The 9,990-nt window shown below is 37.6% G+C and overlaps 1 protein-coding gene and 1 pseudogene across 8 annotated transcripts in view; both read right to left on the bottom strand.

Moving 5' to 3' along the window:
* ARHGAP12 (Rho GTPase activating protein 12) overlaps window positions 1–9,713 on the bottom strand; it is a 164,874-nt gene extending 155,161 nt beyond the window's left edge. For 2 of the 8 annotated variants that reach the window (XM_014547967.1, XM_014547968.1), the window contains exon 1: window positions 9,536–9,713. The gene's annotated coding sequence lies outside the window, so the exon portion shown is untranslated. The remainder of the gene's footprint in view (window positions 1–9,535) is intronic. The other 6 variants (XM_014547964.1, XM_005876529.2, XM_014547966.1 and 3 more) reach the window with 4 other exon arrangements.
* On the bottom strand, window positions 2,910–4,076 carry LOC102239859 (annotated as a pseudogene).
* Window positions 9,714–9,990: the final 277 nt, after the last annotated feature.

Here is a 9,990-nt window from a genome sequence, read left to right as displayed (position 1 = left end):
ATGCAGGCCAGAAGGGAGTGGCAAGAAATATTCAAAGTGATGAATACCAAGAACCTACAACCAAGATTACTCTACCCAGCAAAACTATCATGTAGAATTGAAGGTCAGATAAAGAGCTTCACAGACAAGAAAAAGCTAGGGGAGAGTTCATCACCACCAAACCAGGATTATATGAAATGCTGAAGGGTATTCTTTAAGAAGAGGAAGAAGAAGAAAAAGGTAAAGATAAAAATTATGAACAATAAAGTGACAACAAATAAATATCTATCAACAAGTGAACCTAAAAATTAAGTCAGAATAAACTGGTGAATATAATACAAGCAGGGGCATAGAAAGGGAGTGGACTGACAATTCTTGGGGGGAAGGAGGTGTAGGGGGTTCGGGAAGAGACTGGACAAAAATCTTACACCTATGGATGAGGACAGTGGCAGGGGGTAAGGGCGTGGGGTGGGAACCAGGTGGAGGGGAGCTATGGGGGAAAAAAAAAGAGGAACATCTGTAATAATCAGAACAATAAAGATTTATTAATTTTAAAAAAATAAAAATAAAAGTGATATGCACATTTAATATTCTGATTAATATTTCTTACATAATGTCCCACGTTTAAATAATTTAAATAAACTCACATTTCTTTTGTTCTTTACTTATAAACACCACATTTATGGAGAATTACAGTGCCTGTTTTTTCTCACTTAAACACAAATTACAATTATTTAAGAGGTATTAGGGTTCTTCATTATCAATGTCTGTTAAATCTTCAAAATCATTCTAAAAATAATCTCTTAAACATGACCCAGTTAATATATAACAGAGCAGAAAGTGAAAAACCTATTGTATTCAAAAAAATTTTCACAAACTCAGTACTTTAATAAAGAGCCCTGATCAAGCTCCCTTTCAGACCAAAAAACAGTAAAGATTAATCAGGGTTTTAATCCCTTAAGAGCCACTAGCACACACTAAGAGTTTTAATATGATGATGTAGGATACCAAGAAAAAAAACAACTTAAAATCAGTAAAAAGTCTAAGGAACAAAAATAATTCTTTTCTTGAGCAAAAAGGTTAACTTCCTTTTCCTTAAGACTCTATTTCATCAAAAACTACCACCTATGGAAAATAGCTTCACAATAACCTTTAAAACCACCCTTTTATGTTGATCATTCTGCTTCTACACTTTTTTTTTTTAGTTTTCTCTTTACTTCCTTCTAAATGCACTCCAATCAATGGATTTTTCCTTCCAAACCCTCAACACCTAATCCAATATTTCAATTTTTTAATAAGAACTTTCTAAAAATAATCAGTTTTTTAAAACAGAAAGAAATTAACTTCTTTTACAGTTCATATAATTTTTTTCCTGCATCTCACCCACCCCCACCCCCTTGTGGTAACAACACCTGTTCATTGCTGGTGGGAATGTAAACAGTATAGCCACTGGGAAATCAGCATGGAATTTTTTTCAAAACATTAGAGATAAAATTACCATATGATCCAGCAATTCCACTACTGGATATACATCCAAAAGAATTGAAAGCAAGGACTTGAACAGATATATGAACACCCATGTTCATAGCAATATTATTCACAATAGCCAAAAAGGTGGAAGCAAATCTAATGTCCATAGGTGGATGGATAGCTTAAAAAAAAAAAGTGGTATATACAGACAATGAAATATTACAGGCATATATTACCACAATAAAGAGTCACTGGAGAATACCATTTAAATCACCTTATCCTTGTCTACCCATAAACTAGAAGTCACTAAAATCTTCACAAAGCTTTTACAGATCCTCCATCAATGTAAATACAGGGTGGGGTAAAAGTGGGTTTACAGTTGTGAATACACAAAACACAGTTTATTCCTGTATTATTATTTTATTATTGTGTTATTTTCCATATGAACAACTGTATTAAAAAGCAAATAAACATTCAAACTTTTGGAAAACTGCAAAGCAGCTTGTATGTAGCAAACAAATAATGAACTACACTACCAATCCCTCCAAGCTTTCTGTTCTCTACTGGAAAAACAAAAACAAAAAACACTTGCCCGGCTGGCTTGGCTCAGTGGTTGAGCACTGACCTATGAATCAGGAGGTCACAGTTCAATTCCCAGTCAGGGCACATGCCAGGGTTGCAGGCTCAATCCCTGTGTGTGCAGGAGGCAGCCAATCAATGATTCTCTCCCATCATTAATGTTTCTATCTCTCTCTCCCTCTCCCTATCCCCTCCTCTCTGAAATCAATAAAAATATATTTAAAAAAAGAAAAACACTCAATGATTCTTAATTTTTATCCAAGTTTAAGTTATTTTATAAAACATTAAAAACCCAATAATGCAAATTAAAACCAAAATAAGATATAACTACAAACCAACTACAATACATAAAGTTATTTTTTTAAGAAGACAATACAACTTGGCCGACCTGGCTCAGTGGCTGAGCGTCAACCTGTGTGGCGGGGATTGCGATTCGCTTTCTGGTCGGGGCCCATGCCCAGGTTGTGGCCTTCCCCAGTGTGGGGTGTGCAGGAGGCGGCCGATCTGTGCTGACAAGAATACCAACAACTGGAACACTCAAACAGTGCTAATGGGAATGCTAAATGGTACAGCCAGCTCTGCGGTTTCTAATAAACATATATTTTCTTTAGACTATATTCTGGGCCATAAAACAAATTTCAATAAATTTAAAAGAACTGAAATCATACAAAGTGTTTTCTCTGACAATTAAATTATAAATTAATAAAAAGATATCTTAAAACCCCCAAATTTGTTGTTAGAATCTAAACAACACTTTCTGAGTAACTCAGCAGTCAAAGCAGAAATCAAACAGGAAATCTGAACTGAATGAAAATGAAAAAAAATGACATTTCAAAATTTGTGAGATGTAGCTAAACTAGCAATTAGAACATTTTATAGCACTAAATGCCCATATTAGGAAAGAAGAAAGGTCTCAAATCAACGACATAAGCTTCTACTCTAAGAAACTAAATGAAAAAGAGCAAAATAAACCCAAATTAAGCAGAAGGGACATGCTAAACATCAGAGCAGAAATCAATAAAAAGCAGTAAAATGTTAGAGGAAATCAATATAACCAGAAGCTGGGTCTTTGAGAACATCAGTAATACTGATAATCTGGCCAAATTGATCAAGAACAAATGAGAAAAACACAAATTACCAATATCAGGAATAAGACAAGAGACATACTAGAGATTCTAAAGACATCAAAAGAAAGATAAGATTATGAACTTGATGCCAATAAATTCAACAACTTAGATAAACTGGACAAATTTCTTGAAAGACAAATTACCAAAGTTTGCTTAAGAAGAAAGAGATAATCCAAAGAGCCTTGTATCTATTAAAAATATTGACTGTCTTGCCCTAGCCAGTTTGACTAAGTACATAGCCCGAGGACTGAAGAATCTCAGATTCAATTCCTCAGTTTCAGGCTTGATCCCCAGCCCAGGCCGGCCAGTGCGGGAGGCAACTAATCAATGTGTCTCTCTCACATTGATGTTTCTCTTTCTCTGACTCCCCTTGTTCCTTCCAATCTCTCTAAAAATCAATGGAAAAATATCCTTGGATGAGGATTCACAAAAGAAAATAAACATTGAATGTCTTTTTTTTAAGTTTTTAATGAAAGCTGAATATAGGATTACTTTAGTCCTGCATTTCTCAATTGTGTCTTCCTTGTATTTGCCCTTTTCCTTTCCTACTTGGTGAGATTTGGCTTTCCATTAAAGGATCTTTGTGAAGTCTTTGTCCAGCTTTAGTCTAGTGATAAACACCTTGCTGGGGTAAATGCCCACATGAACAGTTGTCCCATTAGCTTTCTCCTGCTGCACTCGTTTAATGAAGATGACATATTTCATTCTCTAGACCTGGACTACTTTGCCAATTTGCTGCCCTTTGTAATGTCCTCGAACAACCTGAACTTCATCATCCTTTCGGATGGGCATGGATTGAACACTGTAGTACTTCTCTCTCAGTTCTTCGGAAAGAAAAGACATAATCTTCCTGCAAATGTGGGAAGGTGCACTGAAATTACTTTTACAGTTCTTGATCCAGTCAGAAGTCACAAAGATGAGAGAGACCAAGATGGCGGCATAGGTAAACACCGCAGACTGCTGCCGCAAACAACCACTTCAAAAATACAACTAAAAGACGGAACGGACATCACCCAGAACCACAGGAAGGCTGGCTGAGGAGAGACTCTTCAACTAGAAGGAAAAATAACAGCACACCGAGGCTCAGAGGAGGCGCAGTGTGGAAAAAACTCAGGTGCGGAGGTGCGCGCGCAAAGCGGGCTGGTGGCTGAGAGCGCGGTTGTCGTTTTCGGTCAGGGGGGAGTCTCAGACTCTGAGCTCCAGATACGGGCGAATCGCTGGGGACTCGGACCCAAACGGGAGAAGCGGGAGTGTCTGGCATCAGTTGGAAGGCAGCTTTCTCTCCGAGGTTTGCAGCGGTTCCTGGGGTTCTGAGAAGCAGAGCCTCTGGGAACAGGACTGAGGGCACCATAACGGCTCCCTCCGCCCGCCCTGTTGAGCCCGCCCCGCCCAAGCCCTGCGCAGAGCCATTTGCCGGATCGCCTCAGGCAAAGGCTAGATTAGCACCTCCCCAGAGGACAGAAGTTTTCCGCGGCAGACACAGCTGATTCACACAGCCAGTCGGCCTGGTGGTCAAATCCCTCTAGTATTAACTACAACAATCAAGGCTCAACTAGAACAAGACTGCGCACAAAGACCACTAGGGGGTGCACCAAGAAAGCATAAAAAATGCGGAGACAAAAAAACATGACAGAAATGGAGGATATAGAGCTAAAAATCGCAATTTTGAGGGCTTGCAAAAATGTGCTAGAAGCTGTCAATAAACTTGAGGAGAGAGTCACGAAAACTAATGAGACCCTCGATGCTATGATAAAGAACCAACTAGAAATTAAGCATACACGGACTGAAATAAAGAATATTATACAGACACCCAATAGCAGACCAGAGGAGCGCAAGAATCAAGTCAAAGATTTGAAATGCGAAGAAGCAAAAAACACCCAACCGGAAAAGCAAAATGAAAAAAGAATCCGAAAATACGAAGATAGTGTAAGGAGCCTCTGGGACAGCTTCAAGCGTACAAACATCAGAATAATTGGGGTGCCAGAAGATGAGAGACAGCAAGATATTGAAAACCTATTTGAAGAAATAATGGCAGAAAACTTCCCCCACCTGGTGAAAGAAATGGACTTACAGGTCCAAGAAGCGCAGAGAACCCCAAACAAAAGGAATCCAAAGAGGACCACACCAAGACACATCATAATTAAAATGCCAAGAGCAAAAGACAAAGAGAGAATCTTAAAAGCAGCAAGAGAAAGAGACTCAATTACCTACAAGGGAATACCCATACGACTGTCAGCTGATTTCTCAACAGAAACTTGGCAGGCCAGAAGGGAATGGCAAGAAATATTCAAAGTGATGAATACCAAGAACCTACAACCAAGATTACTTTATCCAGCAAAGCTATCATTCAGAATTGAAGGTCAGATAAAGAGCTTCACAGATAAGGAAAAGCTAAAGGAGTTCATCACCACTAAACCAGTATTATACGAAATGCTGAAAGGTATCCTTTAAGAAGAGGAAGAAGAAAAAGGTAAAGATACAAATTGTGAACAACAAACATGCATCTATCAACAAGTGAATCTAAGAATCAAGTGAATAAATAATCTGATGTACAGAATGAACTGGTGATTATAATGAATCAGGGACATAGAAAGGGAATGGACTGACTATTCTTGGCGGGGAAAGGGGAATGGGAGATGCGGGAAGAAACTGGACAAAAATCGTGCACCTATGGATGAGGACAGGGGGTGGGGAGTGAGGGCGGAGGGTGGGGTGGGAACTGGGAGGAGGGGAGTTATGGGGGGGAAAAAAAGAGGAACAAATGTAACCTGAACAATAAAGATTTAATTTAAAAAAAAAAAGAAGTCACAAAGAGACTGAACTTCATTTTGACCATTGATGCTTCTACGTTGGCTGCAAAAGGCTTGAATCTGTCTTTTAAAATCTTCCCACAAAGAAAACTCCTGGCCCAGATGTCTTCACTAGTGATTTTACCAAAAATGTAAGGAAAAAAAAAAAAGTAAACTCTGTACAAACTTCTCAAAGAAAACTAAAAAAGGGAAAGCATCCCAACTCATTCTATGAGATCAGCATTACCGTCATGTCAAAACCAAAGACCTTGTAAGAAAAAAAAACTATAGCTCATTATCCCTCATGAACACATATCTCCAACAAACTCATATCTAGAATATATAAAGAATTGTACAAAGTCAGTAACACAAATAACCCAACAAAAACAGCAAAAGATATAAACAGACACTTATCCAAAGAAGATAGACAGATGGTAAATAAGCCCATAAAAAGGTGCCCAAAATCTTTAGTCATCAGGAAAATGCAAATCAAAACCACAAAGAATACATACTATTAGAATGGCTAAAATTTAAAAGACTGATCACACCAGTGGTTCTGAGAATGTGGAGCAACTAGAACTTACCCACTGCTGGTAGAGATGTAAAATAGTAAAAGCACTTTGGAAAAATGTTTAACATTTATCTACTATATGATCCAGGGATTCTACTCCTAGCTATTTACCCAAAAGAAATGAAAACACATGATAACACAAAGATCTATATGTGAATGTTCACAACAGCTTTATTTACTAGAAGCCCAGCACACGAAATCACGCAGCCCAGCCCACCTGTGCAACCCGCCCACCCGCACGTGCAGCCCCGCCCTCCCGCACTGGTCTTGGTTGTTACAGCGTTAGGGCCACTGGATTTTTATAATATAGATAGCCCCAAATTGGGAACAACCCAAATGTCCATCAACAGGTAAGTGGATACACTAGTTGTAGTATATCCACACATGGGTCTATCACAATAAAAAGGAATGAACTACTGATGCACACACTGGATGAATCTCAAAACAATTTGCTGAATGAAAAAAATCCAAACAAGAGTGCATACTTTAAAGATTCTATCTGCATAAAATTCTAGAAAATACAAACTAATCTATAGTGACAGAAAGCAGATAACAAAGAGGCTCAAGAAATTTTTTTTGTGAGGGGAGGTGAAAAATATATTCATTATCTTAATAGTGGTGATAATGGTATCTAGTTCACAGGTATATACATATATGAAAACTCATCAAATTACACACTTAAATATGCACAGTTAATTATACAGCAATTATACCTCAATCAAGCTGTTAAACAAAACCCTTATAATGAAAATGAAAATTTCTAGATATCACTATCCGTCTACTAGAATGGTGTTAGGTCTGGTTGGGTAATAATAACAGTATTTTTGTAATAAGAGCTAAAACTTATAAAGTACTTAACCATGTGCCAGGCATTATGCCACATGCTTTACAGATATCTACTCTAATTCTCCCAGCATGTGGACTGTTCTATTAATAAGCTTTTTATAAATGGAAGAAAAAAAACTGATGCTCAGAGAGGTTCAGTGACTTAGGTCACATAGCTAGCAAGAGGCAGAGGCAGGGATTTTTGAGGAGAGAGTAATTTTATAATCGATCAGTTCATTTGTGAGTTTTTTTACTCTCACAAATTTTGCTTCTTTGAGTAAGCAACAATAGCCGCCTGCTGCCCACTCCCGCCATGTTCCGCACGCACCCCCTGGTGGTCAGCGCACATCATAGTGCCGGTTGTTTGGTTGTTCTGCCGTTTGGTCTATTTGCAATATATATACTGCTGGCCTGGTGCATGAAATTCGTGCACATTAAAAGGGAATTAATTAGAGAAAATATTTTAATATTGCTATTTTCCCTTTATAATAGATAGATATAGATTGCCAAAATGTTTTCCAAAGTGGCTGTATCATTCTACATTCCCACCAGGGAATGAGAGTTTCAGTTGGTGTTCTCCTTACCAAATACAAATACAGGTTATTTTCAGCAAAATTTTAAAAATATCCCTCTAACTTCAAAATATATTCTAAATTCTCTTTCAGTAAAGGGAAAAAGCACAGAACTTAGTGTCAGAGGCCTGAAATTTATATCGAGGATTTGCCATCTATCAGCTCTCAGACCCTGAGCATCCTAACTTATTTGAAAAACAAAGGAAAAAAATACAAACCTCACAAGATCCTTGTGAGAATGAAAAGAAAAAAAGTACTTTATAAACTACAGGGAATGATACAGAGTATCCACACTAATTGTTGCTTACTCAAAGAAGCAAAATTTGTGAGAGTAGAAAAATACTCACAAATGAACTGATCGATTATAAAATTAGTCTCTCCTCAAAAATCCCTGCCTCTGCCTCTTGCTAGCTATGTGACCTAAGTCACTGAACCTCTCTCAGCATCAGTTTTTTTTCCATTTGTAAAAGGAAGCTTAATAGGACAGTCCACATACTGGGAGATTTAGTGTGGATATGTGTAAAGCACATGCCATAATGCCTGGCACATAGTAAGTGCTTTATAAGTTTTAGCTCTTATTACAAAAATACTGTTATTATTACCCTACCAGACCTAATACTAGCCTTCATTCTGCCCACGCAAGTTGAAGTTATCCGTGGTCGGCAAACTGCGGCTCGCAAGCCACAAGCGGCTCTTTGGCCCCTTGGTGTGGCTTTTCCTAAGCCTTAGGAGTACCCTAATTAAGTTAATAACAATGTACCTACCTATGTAGTTTAAGTTTAAAAAATTTGGCTCTCAAAAGAAATTTCAATCGTTGTACTGTTGATATTTGGCTCTGTTGACTAATGAGCTTGCCGACCACTGGTGTAGGTCATATTAGTGATCTACATCACTGCTCCTCAAAATTTTAGTAAACAATGGAATCTCCTGGAGAGCTGCTTAAAAAACAAACAACAAAAAACCTTTATTTTTGCTGTTTCAAATTTACAGAAATATTGCAAAGATGGTACAGAGAGTTCCCATATACCCTGTCTACAATTTCCCCTACTATCTTATGTTGGTATGGTGTATTTGTCATATTCAATGATTACTGATAATAATGTTGATACTTTATTCAGATTTCCTTAGTTCTTCCTGATTAAACTTTTTTCTGTTGGAGGATCCCATTCAGAATACCACATATACATTGTGTAGCATATCCTGTAGCTTTCAAAACACAAGTTACTGAAACCCAGATATTCTAAAGAGAGGAGGTATGAGGTAGGGACCCAAAATTTACATTTCTAACAAATTCCCAAAGGTTGCTCATGGGGCCAATCCAAAAAAAATACACTGAAAATAGCATTGATCTAGAATGATTCTAGACTCCAGGCCTGTGCTGTTCAATACAGCAGCCATTAGCCAAATGTGGCTATTGAGCATTTGATGTGTGACTAATCCAAACTTGATGTGCTGTCAAGTACACATGAGATTTCGAAGACTTAGTTTGAAAAAAAGAATTAGTATTTAAAAAATCATTAATAAGTTCATATTGATTACATGATAAAAAGATAAATTTATCATTTTCACTTGCAGTTTTTTTCCCCACTTTTATCATGTAGCTACTTAAATCTTCAAACTTACATAGATGACTGGCATTTATTTCTCTTGGATAGCAGTGATCTGTGTTCTGGGCAGAAGGGCAGCATGAGTTATCACCTAGGGCTTGTTAGAGTTCAGATGATTCCCATGCACATTAAAGTCTGAGAAGCATTTAGAGATGTCAGCATTTGGCAGTTCTGTTCCAAGAAAAAGCTTTATCAACAGCAAAATGAAACTGAGGATATTTACTAAGTCAATAAAGTCAATAAAAGTAATAGGAAAATAGCCAAATCACTGCAAAGCCATCCACAAATGAGGATGTGGCACAATTAGACCAGTTAACAATTGAAGAAAAGAAAAACCACAAAGATAATGGCCCAATGAGTTCCTCAAAATAGCATGATTTAAAAAGCAGGATTTGAAGTACAATGATGCCATGTGGTACCATCATACCTTTTCACATCTGATGCATTCCACAAAACAGTGCACATTTGCAA

Source organism: Myotis brandtii, unplaced genomic scaffold (assembly GCF_000412655.1).
Source record: "Myotis brandtii unplaced genomic scaffold, ASM41265v1 scaffold49, whole genome shotgun sequence".
Classification (NCBI taxonomy): domain Eukaryota; kingdom Metazoa; phylum Chordata; class Mammalia; order Chiroptera; family Vespertilionidae; genus Myotis; species Myotis brandtii.
This window is presented reverse-complemented; position numbering and strand designations above follow the sequence as displayed.